The sequence below is a fragment of the Bacillus rossius genome (assembly GCF_032445375.1).
Source record: "Bacillus rossius redtenbacheri isolate Brsri chromosome 9 unlocalized genomic scaffold, Brsri_v3 Brsri_v3_scf9_1, whole genome shotgun sequence".
NCBI classification, from domain to species: Eukaryota; Metazoa; Arthropoda; class Insecta; order Phasmatodea; family Bacillidae; genus Bacillus; species Bacillus rossius.
The window spans coordinates 11,614,339-11,641,171 of NW_026962012.1; the positions used below are offsets into that span (position 1 = coordinate 11,614,339).

At 38.5% G+C, this 26,833-nt stretch overlaps 1 long non-coding RNA gene across 1 annotated transcript in view; it reads left to right on the top strand.

Annotated features, from left to right (window-relative positions):
* LOC134542743 (uncharacterized) overlaps positions 1–18,692 on the top strand; it is a 617,578-nt gene extending 598,886 nt beyond the window's left edge. The window contains exon 3 of the long non-coding RNA XR_010076847.1: positions 14,842–18,692. This is a non-coding gene — a long non-coding RNA (uncharacterized LOC134542743). The remainder of the gene's footprint in view (positions 1–14,841) is intronic.
* Positions 18,693–26,833: the final 8,141 nt, after the last annotated feature.

Here is a 26,833-nt window from a genome sequence, read left to right on the forward strand (position 1 = left end):
GATATCATATATTAAAATGATTTGTCCTATTGATTTTATAATAGTATTATAGTTCTTAACTTACAAAATTAGTATTTTACCTATTTAATTACGTGTAACGTTTTCAGTTATTCATATATTTCATCAATAATGGTTGCCAAGTATTTTTTTATCTTGATTCTTAAGGGAAAGTATACACAAAAGTAAAAAAAATACTCATCGTATAAAAACGTTTTTAATTAATGTGTCAGTTTCGTATTCTTCTATCAATTGTAATATATAATTTTTAACTGTTTAAAAAAAAACCGCTTTGAATTTTCACCCTTTTTTAAAATTCGTCTCCTAGAGTTTTTATGAAATGAAACATGTGAAATTGTTAACACTGTTTCAAACTGTATAACATAAATACTTTTGTATCAGTGCTTAATACAGAGAGAGATTTTTTTTTAACACTGGTGATTAACCGTTCAATAACATTGGGTAATTTTACAAGAACTTTTAAAAATATAGATACTAAATTCAAAATATATATTTCCTTTCCAAAGAAAATAAACAAAAACGAAGTAAAATTAAGCGAAAAATGTAATAGTTTTTAGCTGAAAATAAATTTATTTATTTAACAATAACTACCGGTTTTTTGTTTCTGAGAGCAAATAAATCTTAAATCATTTCGACGATTAAAGCAAAAATAGCCAAGAACACTGAATACTTTCTCACAAAAAATAAAACTATTTCGTCATTTTATATTAAGATGCCAAAATAGGCGTTTAAATGTTTTGTTGTTGGATAAATAATTAATTTTTGAGAGCAGATGTTTCATGTCCATTGGAAATTGGCATGTGGAACAAGGACCGACGTTCTGGGATGAAGAACCTAGGTCCAAGCTGAAAACTGGATCCCTGGATTGGGCGTTAGAATTGCGTGAGGGGGCTGCTTACTGGCCCCTCTCCAGCTTACTTGCCCCCTCCTCAACTTACTTGCCCTCTCCCAGGCTTATTTCCCCCATCTTCATCTTAATGGCCCCTCCTTGACTTACTTGCCCCTTCCCCGGCTTACTTGCCCCCTCTCAGGCTTACTTCCCCCATCTTCGTCTTAATAGCCCCTCCATGAATTGCTTGCCCCTTCCCCGGCTTACTTGCCCCCTCCCCAGCTTACTTTCTCCCCAGCTTACTTGCCCCCTCCCAGGCTTACTTTCCCCGTCTTCGTCTTAATGGCCCCTACCTGGCTTACTTGCCCCTTCCTCGGCTTACTTTCCCCCCAGGCTTACTTGCACCCTCCCAGGCTTACTTTCCCCGTCTTCGTCTTAATGGCCCCTACCTGGCTTACTTGCCCCTTCCTCGGCTTACTTTCCCCCCAGGCTTACTTGCACCCTCCCAGGCTTAATTTCCCCGTCTTCGTCTTAATGGCCCCTCCCTGGCTTACTTGCCCCTTCCTCGGCTTAATTGCCACCTGTATTGATTACTTACACCCTTCCTGGCTTAATTGCCTCCTACCTTACTTACTTGCCCCCTCCCCGCCTGGCTGAGCCTCTGCGGAGGCCACTAACGCGATTAAGGCGTGGAATGCCCGCTGAGCGGCGCGAGGGAGCGGTAATTACCCCGCGCATATTAATGTGCCCAGGTGGGGCGGAGGGGGGTGACGCCAATAAAGGTGATTGGCCGGGCCTCGCGTGCTGTGTCCATTAGTTTACAAGGCCCGGGCGGGAACGCCGCTTACTCGATTGGACGACCTAATGAGCGTTCGTGGCTGGCGTCGCTGCTTAGCCACCACACGAGCGGAGACGCCTACACTGATTTTTTTTTCCAACCTCAGCACGTCAATTTAAAACGTGAATAGGTATGAGGCCCTCAATTTAGCTATCTTGGTCTCCAGTGTAGCTGTTAGACACATTTGTATAAGTTTACTTGTAGTGATGCCAATTTTTGTAGTATGAACCCTACTGGAAATGATTTATCATGGTGTTACATTCTTACTTAATATTATAAATGCGTATGTGAGTTTGTTTGTTGTTTGTTTGTTACGCTTTCACGCGGAAACTACTCCACCGATCATCATGAAAATTTTTGTGTGCATATTTTCAAGGGTATCGTAAAAGACATAGAACACTTTTTATATATATAAAACAATATTTTTCCAGAGGATAATAAAATTGATATTGGTATGTATGATCGTCCGACTGAGAGTTTGAGTAGTTTGGATGAAATTTAATGCCATCTGGCGTTTCAATAAGTATATTTAATAATTCGCCAATCTAATATTGTAATACCGGCGGGCAATTCACTATTCCACATTTATTTTTACTTTTCTGTCACCGCCAATCAATACTTATTTTTTTTTTATTTTTAAGGTTAGGTGTCTGTTTATTTTATTCTCACCCTATTTTCAGTGAAACATGTAAAGAATTTTGTCAGTTTTTTTTAAGCTAAATTGTATGTTAGAATTTTTAAATACTGATGACCCCAGGCACGCAATAAAAAAAAAACCATTACCATATTATTTTATTTTCTTTGCAAGGTTCTATGTTACTTATTTAAGGACATCTACGCGAGCGAAGCCGCGGGGAAATCTTGTTATTCTATAGATATAATATTTATATAATATATATAATAATTATTCTAATGACGTCTTTAAACTGAAACTTTAATTTAAGAAAGCGTATTAAATTGTTCTTTAATTTGTTCTTTTTTCTAAAGTTGTATTTTGATATACCTACAATCCACAGAATGACCTACCACGCTACCACTATTACAAACCTGCAACTATCATGTATAAGAATATCGAATTACCTTCCATAACACTGCGTATTCGAACATTATATGAAAATGAGTTCGACTGACCTCTGAAACAATCATAGCACTCATTTTTAACGGAAAATTCGGTTAATTAACATATAAGCGAATCGTTTAGTTTTTCGCGCGATGTGTAGGTAACATCTGACCTTGGTAACGAGAAACTCATGTGTTCTCATCTTGCAAATACACGAATAATACTAAACTCATGCTTTGTACACGTAATTTATCATAGTATTCTAAATAATAATAAACCAAGAGTGATTAATATACACAAAATGTGTTTCCAACGAAATTTCTAGACGTTAATTACACGTACTTTCTGCACCCGCTGCTAGAATTTGCTTCCGGGATCGTAAAGGTTTCTATGTCGACTATCAAACCATTGAATTACCAAACAGAAAATTTTAAATATTACAATAAAATACTTGAAAAATAATAAACCGTGGCATTAGACCTGGTTTTCGACAAATAATTTAATTGAAACACTGTTTTATTTGTTAAAATTCGTTTAACAGTTAATACTGTAACGATTTTATAATCTTTGAGTGGGAAGAACTGGATTCGTATAGGGATAGCCTAATTATTTATTTGCACAGTTATATTGACTGCTAATATTTACAACACTAATACATAATCTTACTTAAAATGTCTAATAATCAATGACTCGCACTCAGTATCTCATGTCCTTACACACCGCACACCTCGCTGGGCCACACCTCTGGCGCAACTCTCGCCGCAGCAATCCTCGTGGGCCTCCGTCGCCGCCGTCACACTTCCCTTCACCGGGCCACCCCCTCTGAGGCCGGCGTCCAGGCTTATATAGACCCTGGCGCCCTTCTAGAAGTGACGAGCGCGGCTGGGGCCAGTCACGTCTTCCTGCGCCGACCCGACACCCGAAGCGTCGAGAAGGGCATCGGCAGCTCACGCAAGGCAGGGCGCCGCGCGGGGTGTGGATAGGGGGTGAAGGAGGGGGGGGAGGGTTATAATCGACCCTTGTTATCCGGGCAGGCACGCGGGCATGTCTTACGTCAATGGATGGCGCGTGACGTCAGTGGCCGTGCAGTGCCGCCAGCCAGCTCCGAACCTGGCATCGCGGTCTGGTCTCTCGCATTCGTAACAATACTTTAACGTTTCACTATATATTTGTGAACTTTCCACCATCGATAGCAGCACCGTCACTCCCTACTTCATGTTACACATTTTTGTCGCATTACTTCCTGTTACACATTTCCGTCGCATTTACGAAATTACTCCTACCTAATGTCATATTATGAGAGCTACGATTTTACACATGAAATAGGCAAGAAGATTCAATTTACGCTTAAATTTGACAACGCGGACTTTACTTTCCGATACGGAGCAAAATCTATTTGCTCTAACGAGATAAATGAAGAGAAGGCGATTGATGTCATTAGAATTTTGAGCACGCATCATCATAGCAAAATAACTCTGGTCAAATAAACTCAAATTTATTAGTTACTGCTAATGTATTCTGTGATTTGTCTTAAAACTTAGGATAAATCTTTTAAGTTAATTTTTTTTTTATATTTAAAAATAATTTAAAAGAAGACATATAGAAGATAAATGTGAACATTTTTTTAGAATAGTAGGGTTATTTTTGAAATTATTATCTGTAAAAAATATACTTTCGAGGTTCAAGTTTATGCTAGTTAGTTTTTGTGATGCGATAATTTACATCCAACATTTTTATTTCAAGTTTTCTTATTTTACTACGCATAATGAAGACAGTTTTAGAAAGCTCAACATAGTGAAATTATATATAAATTAAAATATTTATATTATTGATAGTACCCAATCAAATTTTCAAGTTTTGTAGCTTGAAACCCAGTAGTGTTTTTTCCTTCATACATGGGAAAACTAACAAAAGTGAACAGGTATTTTCAGAAAAATCTGTTACTAAGCATGGGTCTTTTTTACATTGCGAATAAGGCGTAATTTAATTCAAAACTGGACATTGCAACTATTTTTGTACACGTTTAAAGTAATATGAAAAATTATAATTTTTTTATTTCCGGGTTTGTATCTGACAGTCCTGTACGTTATTTAAGACAACCTTAATACAAATATTACTTTGAATTATGTTACCGCAGCTTGCATGGGCATTTATTTCCCTAGTAAGTGCATTAAAAGCGTGAAAAGATGTAGTTGCTTTGATAAGTAATATGTTTTCTCTTGTAACATATAGATACATAATTGTAGTGAAGTTAAGTTTTTATATCCAGTGGATCTGAAGACTTTGCCACGTAAACCAATTTTTTTTTTTTTTCAATTTATATGGTCAGTTTTCATAGTTTATGGAAGTTTGACAACATAAGAATTCCACATTATATTTTGTTGTGTATATTTTATGTTTTTGAATTATGGTTACTCATTAAAAATAAATTACAACTTCTAGTCTAGTTGTAGGTACTTATATTTTTACTTCTAGTATAGTTTGTAAATGATTTCTTCGTGAAAAAAAAAATTAATTTTGAAAAAAAGACTTTTCACTGTGAGTGAGGCCAAGCATTTTTAAGGACTCTTCCAACTCCGCCCGCTGAGTTTCAGCAGGAATAATGAAACGACACAGGAAAGTGGTCGGTGGGGCGTGGAAGCAGGAAAAGTTTCCGGGGTGGAGATGGGCCTGAAACTTCCCAACTACCAAGATACGCGACTTTTGGAGCGACTTAATTAAGGCCCCTGGCCACGCGGCGAGGAGTTATGTGCGGGGGGAGCTACAGGCTCCGTTAAGCCGCGAAGGATCGGCTGAGCAGGGCGGAAGGGCTCCACCAGCTTCCAGGACACGCCGTTGAGCCCTTGGAAGGCAAGCGGAAACTAGAGGACGGAGGGCTACCATATTGGGATTAAGTCGTGCGATACTGTGGCGTCCATCCAGGCTTCTCGAGCGAGGAAACAATTACGCGGCCAGCCAGCGTGCACGGATAATCTACTGTACACCCTTAATGCAAGGAATGTATCATCCTGGTTAGTATACGCTGCTGAGTGGAATTTCAACCTATTTGCTGAGGCTTGCTGCGACATCGACAAATACTCAGAGACAACGTGAGTAGAAAACTATTTACCAGTGAGTAATTGAAATTTTTCCACATTATCAAATCATAACTTATATGTGTTGCTTCAGTTTTAATTTTTTTTATTTTGTTACTACCAATACGCAATTAAAAATGATTTCAGTATTTTAAATAATAAAATAGGCATGTAATTCAGCCCAAAAGTTATTTTTATGAATAATTTTAAAATTTAATTTTTGCAAACTTAAATAGTATCTATTTAAATAATTTATAGTTTAACTTTTTATATAACAAGCACAAACAGAAAAAATTAGTTTATTTTTTTTTAAATAAATATTACATAAATACAAGATCAATAAATCCCACCCTGCGTATTAAAGTTTGACGTTCGCATAATGTGTGATAGCTATGAATGGGGTGTTGGATCTGAGAATGTATTGCGGAATATATTTAAAATGTTTTAACTTTTTCTAGACTTTTCGTTGGGCACGAAGCCTAACCAAGACACGGTGATAATCAATTACTACGTTTTGACAATTAATGCATATTAACATGTAGAGCAATAATGAGAAAAGTATCGTAATGTAGCTGGATACTGACATTTTTATAAAATCTATAATATATTTTAAACATTATTATAAATACAGAAATTTATGTTCAATAATATAAACATTATTTTGATTTTTAGCGTGCATAGTATTCTATATTGTGGAAACTCTCACGGCTATTATATGCATTACCAAATTATTTTTTAAATATTTTAATTGAAATAACTCTCTTAATTTAGATAATTTATACCTTTCGTTTATTATAACACATTAAAAAACTTTTATTAGTATCGCTACAGCTAGCCAACATATAACGACTATGGTGTTAATTTAAACGTACCTACTCCACAAAATTTCAAAAGAATTGCTTAAAAGAAAATGTACTTTATTTGGGGCATTAAAACAAATTTTATGGCTAGTAGTTAAGCCAACAAAAAATATTGCCTTAGTTTACACTGTTCAGCCGTTTACAGTTAGATATCTATACAATTGAATAATTTATTTTCGAAACTTCATTAACGTACTGTCGTCAAATAAATGTTATTAAGCTGGCAGCTAGCAGGCAATATAACTTTTACAAAAATACTTCGTGGCAAACACGCAACTAAAATACTTTTTACAGGAATCCTTGCAGACTTAAAACAAAACAATCAAATAATAATTATAATACATATAAAGAAAGAAACCTCATAACTAAGCATACTTATTTTTGACAATAAGTTCCGAATATTATTTTTTTGATATTTAGTTTCATTTTTAGCTTACCGTACTTTAGCAAATAACAAGGCATTTTTTTTAGGCCAAATGCTAAGCTGAATCAGAAAATCATAGCGGCAACTTATAGGTATAACTTTAACTATTTCAACTATTTATACTTAAAAACTTATATCAAGTTTCTCGTATCAAGGCTTGTTGTGGCACATAACACAATGAATGGCGTTTAATTTTTTTTTGCAAACTACCAAGCTTAGCTCTAAATTTTTTTCGCAAGTGAAATTGTTAGAAATTTATTTACGCTATGATAAAAGGGACCATCAGTAGCTCAAAGAGAGTCTGTTAAGATTTAAATAATAGTCCTGGTTATTTTAACTTCGTGTTCAAACAGAATAGCTGGCAATATAAAGTACTGATGAATAATACATGGAGTTGTGTGCAGTACAGGCGGGTTGCATTGAGCGGCCGGCACTGGTACCGCCGTAATCCCGGCGAACTGTGGCGGCAGCGCCGGATCAAGCGGAACAGAGTGTACCGGCGGGCCGTGAGACCGCGGACACGTGCTTCGTCCAGTCTGCCCGCGGCCTCGTTAGCCAACCAGGGCGCGCGGCGTCTGCGGCACAGAAGCGCCGGCCCCGTCGCCGCTATGCGACCGCGCATTTGTCATCGGCCGGACCGACGCAGCGCTTCGATAAATCCCCCGGAGAACATTAGTCACCCCCGGATGCTTTCCTGTGCAGCGAGCGATACAGCGAGTAGCTGTCGTGGCCGATTGCATCCGGACTGCGGACTTGTTAGACTGGACGAGGTGATTCCAATTTAACGTGGGTCTGTTTGGTTTTGGGTGCGTTCGCGTTTTATATCATGTCGTTATTTAGTCCTGAAACCAGCCAGACACACATTATTTTTTTTTGTTTAAGCTCATGGGAAATCTTTGAAACATTTCAATTCAAGAACACAATTTGTTTTTTTTTTTTTTTGACGCGACAACTTCTTATAAATCGATAAACGCCGGCTGCACGCACGAAAAAGCATGACTCATTGTCACGTTCCGCCTTAGCCGAGCGTGCAAGAACCGGCCAACCACCGTGCGAGAAAATCTTCTATAATATCAAACAGGTTAAGGTGGGCTTTTTAAAAGCAAAAATTTAAAAAATTTGTTTTATTTGTCCAATTTCGTCATTTCAAATTAACAATTCATTGACATTGGTTTGATTTCAGTTTACTTCTATAACTAATTGTTCGTGATTATATTTAAACAAATTATTTAAATTAAAATTCCAAAAACTGTAAATAATATTTGAATATTAAGAAGTATGCAATTTTTCATCAATGTTTTCTTATGACGTTATCACGTAAAATTATCGTCCTTAAACCGACTTTACAGACAATCCCCTTTTTTTTTTTTTTTTTAATGGAATACCTTTACTACCAATGTTAGAAGAAGTCTAAAAAAAGAATTTTTTTTTTATATATTTACCGTGTAATAAATTAGGTTCTCGTACTTTTGGACACGTACCAGAGTGACAATGAAACAAATGCCACGTGACTATATGTGATGTTTCACAAAACTGATCAAAGATGCGGCCTGATCTGCGAAACCAAGTGTTGTAGTCTCCTGCCCTAATAACTGCCGAGCACCCAGGCATGTGTCGCCCAGGCATGTGCCGTTCAGGCATGTGCCGTTCAGGCATGTGCCGTTCAGGCATGTGCCGTTCAGGCATGTGCCGTTCAGGCATTTTCCGTTCAGGCATTTGCCGTTCAGGCATGTGCCGTTCAGGCATGTGCCGTTCAGGCATGTGCCGTTCAGGCATGTGCCGTTCAGGCATTTGCCGTTCAGGCATTTGCCGTTCAGGCATGTGCCGTTCAGGCATGTGCCGTTCAGGCATGTGCCGTTCAGGCATGTGCCGTTCAGGCATGTGCCGTTCAGGCATGTGCCGTTCAGGCATGTGCCGTTCAGGCATGTGCCGTTCAGGCATGTGCCGTTCAGGCATGTGCCGTTCAGGCATGTGCCGTTCAGGCATGTGCCGTTCAGGCATGTGCCGTTCAGGCATGTGCCGTTCAGGCATGTGCCGTTCAGGCATGTGCCGTTCAGGCATGTGCCGTTCAGGCATGTGCCGTTCAGGCATGTGCCGTTCAGGCATGTGCCGTTCAGGCATGTGCCGTTCAGGCATGTGCCGTTCAGGCATGTGCCGTTCAGGCATGTGCCGTTCAGGCATGTGCCGTTCAGGCATGTGCCGTTCAGGCATGTGCCGTTCAGGCATGTGCCGTTCAGGCATGTGCCGTTCAGGCATGTGCCGTTCAGGCATGTGCCGTTCAGGCATGTGCCGTTCAGGCATGTGCCGTTCAGGCATGTGCCGTTCAGGCATGTGCCGTTCAGGCATGTGCCGTTCAGGCATGTGCCGTTCAGGCATGTGCCGTTCAGGCATGTGCCGTTCAGGCATGTGCCGTTCAGGCATGTGCCGTTCAGGCATGTGCCGTTCAGGCATGTGCCGTTCAGGCATGTGCCGTTCAGGCATGTGCCGTTCAGGCATGTGCCGTTCAGGCATGTGCCGTTCAGGCATGTGCCGTTCAGGCATGTGCCGTTCAGGCATGTGCCGTTCAGGCATGTGCCGTTCAGGCATGTGCCGTTCAGGCATGTGCCGTTCAGGCATGTGCCGTTCAGGCATGTGCCGTTCAGGCATGTGCCGTTCAGGCATGTGCCGTTCAGGCATGTGCCGTTCAGGCATGTGCCGTTCAGGCATGTGCCGTTCAGGCATGTGCCGTTCAGGCATGTGCCGTTCAGGCATGTGCCGTTCAGGCATGTGCCGTTCAGGCATGTGCCGTTCAGGCATGTGCCGCCCAGGCTGACATCGGCAAGCCCAGGCGCTTGGAGGCCGCCCACGTGTTTCTTTCAGCAAAGCTGCCTTTCAAATCATCCATGGGATTAAGTATTGCCAGGAGATTGCATTCTGGGACATCAAGTAAGTCTCTTTGTACCTCACTATCGCCATTTTTGCAACGCATTGAACATTGCGAAAATGAAGTTCGACCGCGCCTGACGCCGGCTAAGAGGTCCGAGGTAAAAATTTCCGTCAATTAGCGCAGTCCCTTACTGTGACCGGCAGATAACTTGGCGCCTGAGCTCCCTAGTCCTGTCTGGGGGAAAGGGGAGGGCGAAGAGAAAGCGATACCCTATTGTCAAGGTCAGTGGACAGGTTTGTACTAGCAGAACAGAAAACATTCGGCGCGTGACTTCCTACACTACGTAAGTCTGTATCCACGCCCGTGGGGGCCCCAGGGCGGTAAGCCTTTTGGCTAAGAGCGCTGGGTTACCAAACAAAAAGTGAGGAATCCTATGGATTGTACTTGTACTACATAAAGTGTAACATTGTGTAAATTGCTGTGGTTGTGCTCGAATATTTGTACTCATCTGTCAGGAAATGTAACAAACTATTATCTAAACCTGCAACATTTTACTTTGTCCCATCAAATATACTTACGGTGTCTGCTAATTATTATGCTAACCAAAATTAATTGAAATGTTGTTACCTCAGTAACTAGCGAAAACCAGACACGATTTATTTTGGAAAACTAGGTCACTTAGTATGTAAAATAAATTTAAAACTATCATTCTCAATTCATTGTGTTCTCAAAGTTATTTTTAAAAAAAGTCTTACAAGAAAAAGCAAACGACCAAAACATTACGCAGTTGTAACTCTCCGCGCGAAAGCTATCTAACAGTTGATGACGTAGGAGCCAGTCTAGCCCTTATCGTTCTCCGGTTTCCGTACCTAAAACGTGCCATTTAGCGCTGGATTTACATTTAACTAAACATGGAGGTTGTTATGTTATATTTGCTGCTTTAACTTCATGTCTGTCGTTTAGGAAACACCTGACTACCAACGTTAATGGCATTTAAAAAATGCTCGTGTATGTGTGGCTTTATATTTTAATGCACCTTTTATTGATTATTTATTATAAATCTAAATACAATTTGCATTGTACTTCCACTTTAGAATGCATATTATAACCTTAAAAACCTCATATATATTATATGATTTGTATAATGTAAGTGTGAAGTTCTCTTTCCATGATAATTTATTGTATTAGGTGACGAAAAACAAAATTAAGTTAAAATTAATTACTATTATTACTATTCGATTGTCAGCATTCATAGTGTACAAACAATGCAGAACATATAACTTACAATGTTAAACTTTCCATTTAAGCCACTTTTGCGCTTTTTTGGAGTAATAGCAACTTATACTATAGAATAAACTGTTTTTATTATTTCCCGCTCTCCGCTATGTATCACTTTACCGAGCCTCTGCGAGCTGCCACCTTCGCCTTCCATTTTCGGGTATACACTGAAGGGCGATATTTTCCTAACAGCCACTACACGGCTCTCGGCTACGTGTCTTCGGTCCCGCTGTCCCCGCACCCCCGCGCTGAGAGACGCTAAGATAACTGCCGGGCACAGTACGTGAAATGAAGTCCTTTCAAAACTGTTTCTGCGGTGCAACACTGCAACCCACCTGGTAGATTGGGCGTCCCGCAAACATTGCGCAGGCCTTGGCTGCAGTAAACATGCAATGCGCTCATGATGAAGGGCGGAGTGCAAGGTCGTATTATTTTTGTTAAATTTGCAGCAGGCACGTAATAAGAGGGTGGTGTTGAAATATGAGGAGGGGGGGGTTGCTAAACTAGAAAAAATTAAGTTGGAGGGCAGATGAACTTAATCGTTTTTATTGAAAGATGCATAGGGGAGAGTTGGGTAAAACAGGGTAGTTGGGTAGAACGGGGTACCACCGTTATTTTACGTACACGTACTGCTATCTGTGTGTACGTTTGGTAAGTTACTCCTCTATACGTCGTCACTAGAGTGAGGTAGTATGAAGTGTCGCACAGTATTCTTTCGTGCGTAATAATGGAAATTACAAATTTATGATGTTTCACTAAAATGTTTAGCGTGTATTGGCTATACAATATTTAATCAGTGGTTGCAGATATATTTTATGGTAAGTTGTATTCAAGTAAAGTATTATATTTGCTATGTTGTGCCATAGTAACCGATGTAATTGACGGGTGTTAAGATTTTCTGTTGTCGTTTTTGCTTGAGAACCTGCATGTAGGGTAAAACAGGGTACACAGGTAATGGGTAAAACGGGGTAGTACCTCGTTCTGCCCAACCAGTTTCCTGTTTTAACCATCTTTTCGATCAATTGTGCAAATGACTTTTAAAATTAAAAACAGTTTTGTTATGCATACTAAATGTTATACAGAGTTACCTACAGTACATTTATACAGTCAACCAAAAGTCTTGTATCGGCGAGGAAAAAAATGGAAAACGTAAAAATGTTGTAGGCCCATGTAATTAAATTGTAATTTGACTATCTTTTTTCTATTTTTAAAAATAAAAACCATGCTCGAAAAACCATGTCGTCCTATTGTGTTTCCCCCCACACTGTACCCATAGGTTGCAGCCCTTACATGTTTCCTTCATGTCCCCACTGATGCAGTATTATAGTGAAGAAGCAAGGAAATGGGTTCGTTTACATCCTGGACGTCCCATTACAATTAACCAGATCGGGAAACTCTATGGCGCTGCATTTATGAAGGCCGCTTCTATGGAAACTGCGGTAAATGGTTTCAGAAGAACTGGAATATTTCCCCTTGATGCAAGTATCTTCCCAGATTGGATGTTTCAGCCAGCGACAACAACTGACCGAGCTAACTCCAGGCCTTCAGAACCGAGTGGAAATGACACTGTCGGTGATATTCCACTGACTGCTGCAACAACTGACCGAGCTAACTCCAGGCCTTCAGAACCGAGTGTAAATGACACTGTCGGTGATATTCCACTGACTGCTGCAACAACTGACCGAGCTAACTCCAGGCCTTCAGAACCGAGTGGAAATGACAGTGTAGGTGATATTCCAGTGACTGCTGCAACAACTGACCGAGCTTACACAATGCCTTCAGAGTCCCATGGAAATGTCAGTGTTGGTAATATTCCTGGGACATCTGGTTTGGTATCTTCACCAACTGAATCTCGTTTAGGCCTATCTGATAAAAACAATCGAAATGCTTCATCAAACAGTAGCTTCACAATTCCACCGACTACAGTGATGCCGATTACCCATGCCAAAAGAAATCCTGCAGAAGGAAGAGGACGACGACGTGGCAAGGCAGCTGTGCTGACCGACTCGCCATATAAGAACGAACTAATTATTATTCAGTCAGCTTCACCAAAATCTTTAAAAAGGAAAAATGCTGGTGTGTCGAAATCTCAAAACAGTTCTAAAACACATAAGAATAAAGAAGACAGGAAAAAATCCATACCAACAGTAACTTTGCGTGTGTCTGATGATGATGACGTTCCTTGCATTTATTGCGCTGAACAGTTCTCCACTTCAAAATCAGCCGAAAGTTGGGTGCAATGATTAAAGTGTCATTCTTGGAGCCATGAAGGATGTGCTGGTGTAGACACAGATGACTGTAGGCCATTTGAATGTGATTTCTGCCAGTTTGGAATATAGACTCAGGCCTTATTTTGTGTTCTGATGGGCCTACTATGCCATATTAGGCTAATTAAACAATCATATGTTTTGTCAGATATTTGGGTTAACCGCATATGCAAGTTTGTATTATACATAATTAGATTATGCTATTAGACTAACCACTTCCTCAAAATTAACAGTGTTGTGTTATTGTTGTTCAAACAATGTTTGTGATTTTCCGCAAACCAATGTTTTTGTGAAGTTTTACTGCAAATACAGAGGAAAATGTAAGGTGAAGGCTTATAATTGATTTTTTTTTAATTCTCATATTTTTACTGACATTTGTATTTATTTGTCATACTACATGTTGTTCAGAATTTTTTATAATGCACATGTTTAATCATTTAAAAATCTGCTTTCTGTACCCCGTTTTACCCAACCAGTTGGGTAAAACAGGGTAGTGTGCATACATTCAAATAAATAAATATCTCAGCAAGAATAATATATCAGAAGACACGGTACTAGTTGCAGAATTAAACTCACATTCTAATCTACGCATGCTGATGTTTTCAGACAGATACAGCAATATTAAAACAATAAATAAAAGCGATTTATACTAAGTACCCCGTTATACCCTACTCTCCCATGTATATCGTCAAATATTAAAAAAAAAACTGTTTTTTTTTTGCGTACTATCTAACTTCCGATGTACTAAAAATAAAATGACTGCAAATAACTCTATTTATTTACCACATACTTTAATTTAAAACTTGGAATAGTTTTATTAATATTTGATGACGATAGGAGGTGTTATCGGGAAAGGTTTTAGTTTGTTGGTTTTTTTTTTAAAAAGGGGGGGGGGGGGTGGATGCAGTGTGAGTTCTTGTCCCAGTCTGGTTGCGTGCCTGATTCGCAGGCACATCTCAGCTCATGTATGGCTTGTATGTTCCATCTCCAGTCGTTCGAGTGATTTCACTTGCAGTCTGTTAAACAAAGTAACTATGCAATTATTTTTAAGAAGTGCATTTGTTTATAAATTATGAGTTTCCTACGTAAAAGGGAATATTTTTGCAGTGAAGAATACTTAACGTGATAAAACTATACTTTTTAATTATTACTATAGCTTAAAGAACTGTACGTTAAATTGTTTATATGTAAACGAATTATTTTATTACTTTACATTATTTTTTAGCAAAGTTTGAGATAACTCTTTGAACTGAGTAAGCTGTAGTGTAAGAATGCACAAAAACCGAGATACTGATGATAATTACCTTTTCTTCTCCTTGGTTTTCAGGTAAGTTGGCTTCAGTTCTAACGAAGTGCCGCGCTCATTACCCGGTAAGTACAGGTAATTCCTCTGGTGAAGTGGGTTTTTGTGCATGCCATTGTCAGCCACGCAGGATGGGTCGTTATCCCTAATGGCTCTCGGGGGCGCTTTGCGGAGCTCTGGCGAAGGCGCGCCGTGGTATTATCGTAATAACCCGTCTCCTATGAAACTGCTCTCTCTCTCTGTCTGCGAGCCGGGGCTAAGGGCAGTCCGGAAACTTGTGATACGTGGCTGGCCGGGCGAGTCTCGTCCGAGGGCGGGCGCGCACCGCCGCCAGCCGCAGACGCGGCGAGAACTTCACCTCGGCGCTATTTGCATGTTATTGAATTCCAGGTGGAGCGGAACCCCGTCCCCGCCTCCACCTGAAGCAGCCGCGGGCGTCTGGTGCGCGTCGAGACGCAACTCAGGCGTCCTGCGCGCCAGTGGCCAGGAAGAATGGCCTCGCCTATGCCACTCCTGGTGCAGTCTTCACAGTTGGGTGTGCGGATGGGGGGTCGACGACCGACCGCTAGAGACCGGACAAATTCGCGAATTCATTTCGCGATAGGCTGAAATGCAAATAGTCATACCTCAGTGCCGCCTCTGCTATTGGCTCGCAACTCACCTGGATGACTCTGGGCCAATTAGAAACACCCAACCAAAGCTTTATCGAATCACAGGCTGTTACGTTGGGACGTCTCACAAGACAGCAGCCAATGAGTGGGTGGCATTTGACCGAGTGTACGTATAACTATGGAGTTCATCCTACAGGGCTTTGAACCCGCGAATTTTTCCGGTCCCTACCGACCGCTATCTTGGACTTGGTGACATTTGACTTCCAAATTTTTCCGAAACTGAATTAAAAACCATCAAAAAAACTCACACCTCAGTTTAAGGCTACACTCTTCATTTGTCGCGACACAAACTAAGAAGCGGGGTCAGTTACGACTGCCAAGGGTAAGCCAAAAACTGGAAAAAAAAAAAAAAAAACCTTTCCGTCAAGATTGCAATAACGTCCTGGGATAGCGTCTGTCTCATGGGAAATAACAAAACAAACTTGGTAAAACTATCGATTAGTAATAATGTGTACTTAATACCAGTCCTACTCCTAGGCAACGGTCCCAATATATCCATGTAGACCCTCTCCCACGGTTTAGTCGCCACTTAGGCGTGGTGTTTTCTTCTTTTCTGATATTCCTCGGTTTAATTCTTTGGCAAATATCGCATTCACGTACCCAGCTCTGTATATCTTTTGTGACCGTCGGCCAGAAAAAGTCACGTTTTATCCATTGTTGAGTGCTTTCTCAATCCTGATGTGCCTTGAAAAACGTTTCATGATAATACTGAAATGCCAGCCTTCTCAACTCCCGTGGTAAAATTATAAGGAATTGCCCCTTTTTGTCTGTTTTTCCGATCAGTCCGCTTTCAACGACATACTTTTTGTCACCGTTAATTTTCTGACGTATTTCCATGCATTCTTGATCCTCCTCTTGTTTGCTTTTTAAGTCTTACTTTTTGTCACCGTTGATAATTTTCTGACGTATTTCCACGCATTCTTGATCCTCTTGTTTGCTTTTTAAGTCTACAAAGACTTCCGGTACTCGGTTTAACACACATGACATCCTGATGTCATCGTAACACTCGTCCGTGATGTCATTCACTCCCGTATTTTCCTCAGAAAACATTCTAGACAAGCAATCCGCTACCTTATTATGGTGCCCTTAATATGCCTAAAAGTAAAATTAAAACGCGTTAATCGCATAATCCAACGACCAATCCGCCCTAACGGCTTCCTGGATTTTAGCAACCAACTTAAAGCTTGGTTGTCTGTTTCGACTTTAAATTTCATGGGTTCCAAATACTCGCTGAATTTTTCCATGCCTACCAGACATACCAAACATTCTTTTTCATACACAGTGTAATTACGTTCATTAGCATTTAATAGGCTGCTAGCGTAAGCTACCGGTTTTAAATCACCATTCACCCCCTGATTTAGTACAGCTCCTACGGCGATCCCACTCGCGTCTGTCTGCAAAACAAATTCATTATTGAAATTTGGCAATGTTAAAACTGGCGGTGTAGTTAGTGCACGTTTGAGAGATTTAAACGCCATTTCGTGTTGGTCCGTCCAGTCAAATTCTACCCCCTTTCTCTTCAATTGATTTAGAGGATCTGTCATCTCCGCGTATCCGGGTATAAACTTAGCGTAGTAGCCACACACATTCCCAGCAATCTACGTACAGCCTTCAAATTTTTCGGCCGAGGGAAATTTATCACTGCCGCTTCCTTTTCAGGATCCAAACGCAACTGACTTTCCGCAATAATAAACCCAAGATATTTCGTTCGCTCCTATACCCAGGTCACCTTCTTCGGATTTACCGTCAATCATACGTCACTTAAGGCTGTCAGTACTGTTTCTATCTGCATTTTATGCTCGTCCGACGTGTAACTATAAATGCACACGTCATCAGTATAGTTAAACACAAACTCGTACTGATACTTTCCTAATACATGCTCTAGTACTCTTGACAATGCCTGTACACCATCATTACAACCAAACGGCACGCGACACCAACTATACTGCCCCCACGGCGTCACGAAGGACAACGGTTCTCTAGATTTTGGGTGTAACTCGATTTTCAAAAATGCCTGGTTTAAGTCCAGTATGGTGAAGTATTTCACTTTCCTCAGCTGCTGTAAAGCCAGGTCTACAACTCGGCGCCGGAAATAGGTCCGGGCATAACTTAAGGGTAAACTGTCTCAGGTCTGTTACCAAGCGATACCCAGATATTTCACCCTTGTCTTTCGGTACCAAAAATGCCGGACTTGCGTATTTACTTGTTGACTTAACAATTACGCCTTCCTCGACTATTTTTGCGATCATTATTAGGAATGGTTTGACCTTAACGGCCGCGACCTTGTATGGAGCGCAAACAACTGGTTCCCCATCCTTTAAGTGAAAACGGTACGGCAAATGGTACAATGAGCAAAATTATCTGTAAAAACATTTGAGTATTTTTCCTGAAAATATTCCATCATCTTATCACGTTCCTCGTTTATCGCTACATGGTGTAGCTGTTTTTTCCTGTTTTTCCCCTTTACCTACTACCAAATGGGGAAATCTACTTCATGTTCTATTTTTTCACTAAACTCAAAACGAAGTTTCCTTTTGCGAAAATAAATTACTGCCTGCGTATGAGTCAAAAAATCAATTCCTATGATAACCGGATAGTTTTTGTCTTCAATCACGTAACAATCATATTTCCAAGTGAATTCGCCGATCCTAATTGGTACACGCGCGATGCGTCATGATGACAACAAACCTCCGTCAGCGGTAGTACATTTTACCAGCGGAATTTTCCATACCCTTATTGATCCTACATCATTTTCCCTAAGAATCTGGTTACACCATTTCTTACTTATTAGCGTGCCCGATGATCCTGTGTCCACAAGACCATTCACGCAAATTTTTCCAATTATAATTGGAACTTGAAGCGAACCTACCGATTTTTTTTATTGATTCAGGGCCCTTTTGTTACGACGCGCTTTTTCAAGTAACACTTATCTTGTCCGTGGCTTGGGTTACCACACTCCCAACATTCGCGTATACTGTCCGTGTCCGTCCCTGAGGTCATTACACTGTTACGACGTAAGTGTTCGACTGACCCACACTTACAACACTTTTTTGTAGTGCTTTGTTTTAGCCTTCCTACCTCCTACATTTGGGTCCGCCATCTTTGTGAAACATTTCCGTTCATCAAGTTCAGTTCCATTTTCACAAAATTATGTAACTCTACCGAACGCCGTATGAATATTAAAAAAATAAAAATAAAAATAAAGCAGAATGCTGCGTGCTTTGAACAATAGTTTGTTTGTGTGCCGCGACTGGAAAGGTGTCCCAAACAGCGAGCGCTCCTGAAGTTCGGCGGAGCAGGCAGGCAACTGTCAGGCGCCCGGGTGTTTTCTCGGCGAGGCGTGTAGGCGCGTGTGTTCCCTGTTTGCCCGCGACACTGCTGGAAGTTACGCCCGGAGGGGGTCGGCGAGCACCCGGGTGGATCGCAGTGTTGCCAACTTCCAGCCTCCTCCCACCCCTCCTCTACACTCCCTTCCCCCCCGAACCAGTAACTTCATCCCGAGGGCTGTTGAGGGAATTGTTTCGGCTCGGCGGCCCGGAACGATAGGCAACTCGAAACTGTTCGATCAACTTACAGTCGAGGGGCGAGTCGGCTGTGCGGTGCGCGCCCGCTTATTGGTCCTTTTTTTCCCCTCCCTCCTCTGCCTCTCGCTCCACGAGATGTCGCATCGTTGTCTTCTGTCTCCTCCTCTTCGTGGAACAACCACGGAGACAACAATCTGTTCCTCGCTCTGGGAACCGCGACACGCATAGGGGCTAGTCCTTACGGATTGTTTACGTGGGAACGACTCTTGGCTCGTTACTGTGATGTTCGATCAAACTTTCTTGAATTAAAAAAATTGGTTGTCTGTAAAGTCGGTTTACGGACGATAGTTTAACGTGACAACGTCGTAACAAAACATTGATGAAATGATTGCATACTTTTATGAATAAAATTGAATCTTTTTTATTTATTTTAATAATAAAATAATAAATACTTACTAGTTCACGTGTAGCTGTAAGTTGTGTGCTGCCGTTGTCTTTCTTCTCCTCGGACGCTTAGGCCAATCGAGTGGAAGAGAGATAGATGCGGCGCAAGTGTACAATGAGCGTAACGGGACACAGCGTAACGGAACAATGTGCGTAACGGGACTCATCGTAACGGAACAATGTGCGTAACGTGACACTTTTTCGTGCGTGCAGCCGGAGTTCATCGATTTATTAGACGTTGTCACGTGAAAAACACCTTCATATTTGATTCTCTAATAACTACGAGACTAGATATACGTCAACAATGATTGAGCCCACAACGGCTAGATCGAGTCTGTACGTGTTTGACGTCTTCGTACCAGTGTAGTCTCATGCGCGTGATGGTTACGAATTAGCTACGTGCAAGGTTATAAATAGGTGTAGCGTGAAAACGCGTTTAGCTGGGATATTGATTTTTGTTTCGTTGGGAATTACTTGGGAGCTCTACTAGAATCCAAAGTGATCCAATAAAATTTTCGCCGGAATTTAAGTGAAAATAGGTAATAATTAAAAATTACAAAATTATTAATGATAACTCATAGAAAACGCAAGTGAGAGAAAAGCTGGCGTCGAAAGGAATACAAAAAGCTTTAAAAGTCCAGTCAGTGCTTGAGCGAATGCGAGAACTACGGCAGCGTCGAAAACAAAATGGAAAAAAAAAAAAAGAAAGTAAAGCGATTACGTAGCTGGCCCAGGCATACAGCGGCCTGCAACAGTCAAAATGTTTATGGATCATATAACCAAAGTATTAAAGAGATTAATAATTAAATTAAATGTAAATAATAAATAAATTTGGTAAGTTTTATCCCGACGTTTTCACGCAAAATATACGGCGTAGAACCAAACTGCGCCTTTTTTTTTTTTTTTTTTTTGAAGGAGATATATACTTTTACATTAGAACTTTAATATGATTGAATTAAAACATTTAAGTATTAACTGTGAATTCAATATATTAATGTTTTATAGTTGTTAAATATCATGTTTAATGTGTTTTATATTTTATTTTATGATACAGGTAAATGACAGAATCTAAAGTACACAGCTATGCGATAAATTACCTAAGACAGCACTGACTCTAACACGATAATGGTTTTCTAATGATTTGGTTCAGATACGGTCTGATTATATTAGTAGGTTTACCGGAATTTGGACATGAGCCATAGGCCTGTATTTAGCAAGAAAATCGTGATGCCTTAATTATCATAGCCACTTATCCAAAGAACATGAATTAACTTTACGGGGACATTTTTGTAACATTAAAAGTTTTTTTTTTTACAATGTGGGTGAGTAATAAGTTAAAATATTTTGGACATATGCCATGGCAGGATATTTGTCAGTCTTCAAAAAACTAAACTAAAATATAAATAGATAAAATATTATAACGTAAATATTCAAAAACATTAAAACTATTACTAAGTAAAAACGTGGCATCTCAAAAGAGCTTACGGTTTTGTGCGTTTCTACATCTGTATTTTTGTTTATATATTTTTTTTAGTTTCTATGATAGACAAAACCTCTGCAATGTCCCATGTTAATTAATTTCATCTAATACTACCACAATCGGGGTAATTTTTTAAAATCAGTTAATCTAAATTTAAACCAATGAATCCAGCGTTAGAAAGTTAACCATCATATATAATTTTTAATTCACAGTACTTTATATGTGTTTATACATTTAAAAAAATTGTATTTGGATAACATGCTTGTTATCACAGTATTTGAACCAGTGATTACGGCGTCCCTGGAGTATATTATTCATTAAGATTATTTTTAGTTTTAATTAAATTTTAAGGATGTATTTTTACAATTCAAATTTAAATAATTCCAATACGGCATAAATATGCTGAGCGTTTTATAGGGTTAACGTAAGGAGTGCGCAGATATAGGTATATGTAGGCCTACTTATGTACACTGTATACATAGGTATGTATATGTTTCTAAATAGTTTTTATGAAAGTTTATATTTCAGAACCTTAAAGGTCAAAGTAAAGATATAAGTCACAGGCAGGCCAATGTTATTTAACATGATGGCTTAGTTTAGCCCTACATGATGAGCAAAGTCATAACATTAAAGATGATGGACCACATGACGGGATCTAAGTCCCATTTCGATCGCTCGCTTTGTACCTTGAAGCAGATTCCAAAAAGGGTTTTTCAGGCCCTAGAACTCACAGCGGTGCAGTCGCTCTTTCATGCGATATGTGGGATGCTCACTCGCGATTGCAAGAGAAGGAAGCTTCGTTAGGCCTCAAGGGAAAGGGAAATCGTGACATTGTTTCTCAGTTGTTTTAATACAAAGTAACCAATCGTCTAAGTAATGGATCTTTTTGTCTGAATTCCACCTGAGCATAAATATTGAAGTGCTAATTAGGTAACAGAAATTCACTTATCAAAAACGAAACTCCGAATAAAATTACTTTTCTCATTACAAATTAAAACACATGCATAGTTTATTTTCTCAGGTATAAGCAGAATACGGAGAATATCAGTAGAAAACCCGCTAGCAATAACCAGAAGCACTCGGAAAACACTAACAAAATATTGGCAGGAATAATCTGGAGCACATAAAGATAACCTGCGTACATCTTGCAAAATCCAACTCAGTGAATGTTCCTGCTGTTTTCGACAGTAAACTCACGAAAATTACAAATTAAAGTGTGTCTTGTCAAAGAACTCTATCCTTACTGAACAAAGGGTAGGTAAAATTAAATGATTACAGAAGTTGTTTTGTAAATTTTTCTTCATTATATGGTCGTCAGAGCGTCATTGCTTTTTTAAAAATAGATATACTATCGAATACATTATGACTTTTTGTTAAACTCCTAAAATTTATTTAAATCCTTTCGCTGAATAAATATTTGTTGAAACTAACTATTACCGTAAAATCATTTATTGAAATTAAATATATATATATATATAACTTTCTGAGTATAAAATTCTTCAGAATTTATTAATAACCATTTTAATTTGAATTTAAACCTGTGTCCAAATAAAATATAATACGTATTAGTGCAAGGGATAAAAATAGTGTTTGAAGATACAAAATAATAGCATAACTGCCTTAGTAATCATAATATGAAATTATTTATGACATTCATGCCGGATGCGATAAGTTAAAAGCGTTCAAAATATTTTCGCTGCATGGAATATGAGAAAACGTTAAATCGATATGTTGTGAATATTGGCGAACATATAGGATGTTGTGTAGGCTGCATTACATTCTTAAAATGTTGCAGGAGTTTATAGAAGTTTCCAAAATATTTCCAGAAGAAATAGGTACTACTTCGAAATATAGGCAGTGCCGACAGGAATTTTTATATACTGCATGCTGGCACCTGTTGCTGTTAGTTACCAACATTTACCAGTATATCAAAGATATGTACATTACTTTTTTCCTTGGAAAAATTTCTCTGCTGCTCATCACAAAACAAGTCGACAAGTAGTCAAAAGCTATTGTTTTGAGCGTGGTACATACTTGCAGCACATATATTTATCTCGTTTATTGACATTGCACGTAATTAACCGCTGCAGGGATGAGCTGGTCGAGTGAGGGATGACAACCCCTGTTGAGCTGGTGTCAACGGAGAGGGGAACCACACATAACTTAGAAGCACACAACTTAGAAACCTTGAAAAAAATCCACGTAACTTAGAACTGTCATAAGTTAGAACGATCATAACTTAGAAACACGCAAATTAGAAACACGCAACGCAGAACCACACAACTTAGAAACGTCGTAACGTAGAAAGTCATAACTTAGAACCGTCACTACTTAGAAACACACAACGCCGAACCACATAACTAAGAACTACCATAACTTAGAAACACACAACTTGGAACAGGCATAACTTAGAAGATTATATCTTGTGTGTTTCTAAGTTGTGTGTTTCTAAGTTGTGACAGCACCCCGACGGGGAGAGCGGACCGGATAGGCCCAGTTATCGTCTGAGCCCGGGACCCCGGCAGCTGATTGGTCGGAATAGCTCGCGACGAGCTGTCTGACCTTCTCGCTCACATCCGGGGAAACAACCACCCCTGCGGCGACGGACTAATTGGCTCGGTAGTTTTAAATTTCTGCCCTCGCGCATTTCGCCGGGTGCCTCTCCCCAGGAGCCAGGAAGACTGAGTGCACAATTGCGTGCTAGTAAAAGGAGATACTACATACAGGGTCGCAGCCATTACCTATAAACACATTTGTAAAGAATCTAACAAAGGATCCTTGCAAATAATAAAAAAAATTCAGGTAAAAAAAAAGTACTTTCGATTAATTGATGAAAAAACTATTGGAATTGTCCACTCAAATAACTTAGAAATCAAGAATAAACATTTAAAATTTTTGTCTTGTTATCTGTGTGTGTTTGCTTGAATGTATGTATGTATGTATGTTTGATTTTCTGTCGTTTTTTTTTATCGCAATAGTTAAAAACGGCTGGATTTATTTTGATGAAATTTTTTTATTTGTAAGGTTTTAACTTACTTGAACTATACTAAATTAAGTATTATTGTAGAATTTCACCCTTAAAACGATGAAAATAAAAAAAAAATTGTTTTAAAATAATTCATTATACATCCAACGGTAATAATAATAAGCGTTATAAAGGATACTGGGTATAAAATTAAACATTAAAAAATACTAACCACGATTCTATCATTTTGTGAAATTGAAAACCTAAGGACTGTAAAAGGGTTAGGTATCGTTTTAAAAAGAAATCTGCATACTTTCGCACCTATTAGAACTAAAGGTAAGAAGAAACTAAGAAAATACAACATTCATATATGGTCAATTATTTCTTCTATTCGTCAATATGTTTTAATTTTTTAAGGGGCTGAAGAGGGAGTTAGTCTTGATTTATATATATATATATATACACGAAACTAATAGAGTAAAACGTAAAATATGCGGTAAGCACAGAAAGAATAATAGATATGATAATTTTTCTACCATTTTCCGATATATTTCTCTAATTGGTGCAGAAGGCATAAGTTTAATTTTTATAAGAAAAATGCATAAATCCGAATATACTAGAATTAGAGGTACGAAGCTAAGATTGAAAGAGGCGATGATAGAGTAAGTGATTTTTTTAAATCGAACTTTAAGGGGGTGGAAATTGGGTTAATATTTTTGGCATAGTTATATACATCACCCAAACTAATCAAGCATAAGGAAAATATCGGTTATAAAAATAATAATTATGTAACTGCACACCAAAAATTAACAATTTTTTCATATCCATCAATATAAAAGGGGAGTACGGCTTTAAAAATAAAAATACATTCTTCCGAATCGATTAGAGCTATAGGTAATAAACTAATAAAGTACATCATTCATTTATATTTTCGAAATTTCTTTCCCGTACACCGAAATTCGTTTTTAAGATGGTGAAAAAGGGGGTAGGATTTGATTTAACTAAAACAAATTGAAAAAAATACCGCATGTCGTTAAAAATTAGGTAAAAAAATTTATAAATACCACATATGATTAACCGTCATAGGAAATTCCACCCGTAAGTAGCGGTAAGATTGGTTCTAAGGAATATATACTTCCAAGTACACTAAATTAAAATTCGATAAACTAGAATGGACAATGAGAATATAGAGTTACGAATAAAATTTATTTAAAAGTTTCGAAATTCTGCCTTAAAGACGGTTGTGTAGATTATGATCAGTTTCGGAAAAAAAAATTAATGTCCAAAGCAAATAAAGTGGAATGTAAGAAACTGAGAAAGTATGTATGTATGTATGAAACATATCAATGTTTTATATAATTTATCATGATTTGAATGCAAAGGTGGTAAAAATGTAAGTGCGATTTTATAGTAAAATATAATATCTAAAAATAAATTCAAGTGGTATGTGAAAAACTGAGTATGAATAACATAATTAGAAGATACGTACAGTGTTTTTAACATTTTATAAATGCGACTTCAAAGGTATTGAAACGGAATTAAGTTAGTGTTTATAGTAATATATCATATCTCTTAGCAAATTAAGCAGTTGTTATGAAATTGATTAAGAAAAATCCACATTAAATTGTTGATAGAATTTTTTTTTACCAATTTTTCAATAATGTAATTCGAAACGGGTGAAAGGGCTATCAGTTTTGTTATAGTATAAAAGTAATATATCTGAAGCTAATGAGAGAAGGTAAGGTATTGGTAAGATTTAGAAACATAAAATATCTACCACTTCGTTTTTACTACTTGCTGAAATTCTACAACTAAAGGGATGAAAAGGTTGTAAATATGGTTTAATATTAATCAGTTGTATACACCAATGCAATAAAACTTAATAATAATACTTTAAAATATTTTGTAACAGCGGTTATTATTAGTAAAAATAAGTTAACAGTAAAAAAAATATAAAATAGGAAATCCACCTAATCAATATATGATACATTTAAGAAGATAAATTATAACTTAATATAAATTTTAGCCGTAAACAATATTTTGTATTTTACATTTGTGCAAGTAAATGGGATTATTGTGGATTTATTTGGTTAACAGATATCGCAATATTAACTAAAGCTACAGTTCTGAATTTTCACATAGGCATTCTTGTAGGAATTGAGGCGAGATGAAATTTTTGGATAAATTTGTTTTACTAATAATATGCATAACTACTATTTAAAAAATAGGTAATATACAAATTTTATACCTGTATTCTATAATTTAAATAAAAATGCAATTGTTTCAATAATCTGAACATCATGTACGGGGGCTGTTTTTTTAACTTCCGATGGTCTACAAAAAAAATTTACATGACAGCAGAGTCTTACTTATTTTTATGCATATCTAATCGCCAAACTGATTGAGGCATTTGTCAAATCGTAACACAAACTTCTCGATGCCTTTTTAGAAGAAGTTAGCCGCCAATGAAGAGAGATATAGGGCCAGCGCCTGGATCGCCCTCTCCCTGACGACGCTGCTGTGTGGCGGATGGACTAATAGACAGGCGCATTTTGCCGCATTATTCGCAAATCTTGCAATAAGGCTTGGCGCGGGAGTATGTCAGTGTTTCTCAGCTGTCTCAAGGCATAGTAATTAAATGAGCAATTAATAATTTTTTGTGTGAAGTTTACATTATTAAAATATAATAATGTTTTTATTTAGTAACAGAAATTAACTTTTTAAACGAAACTCTGAATAAAACTACTTCCCTCATTATGGAAAAAATACACGCAGAAAATGTTTTCTCAGGAATAACAAGACACACTTGGGGAATATCAGCAGAAGTCTCGCTAGGAATATCTAGGAGCACACGGATGAAACAAACAGAAGTCTCGCTAGGAATGACTACAAGAACTTTTAGAAAACAAATTAATATTGACAGGAATGATAA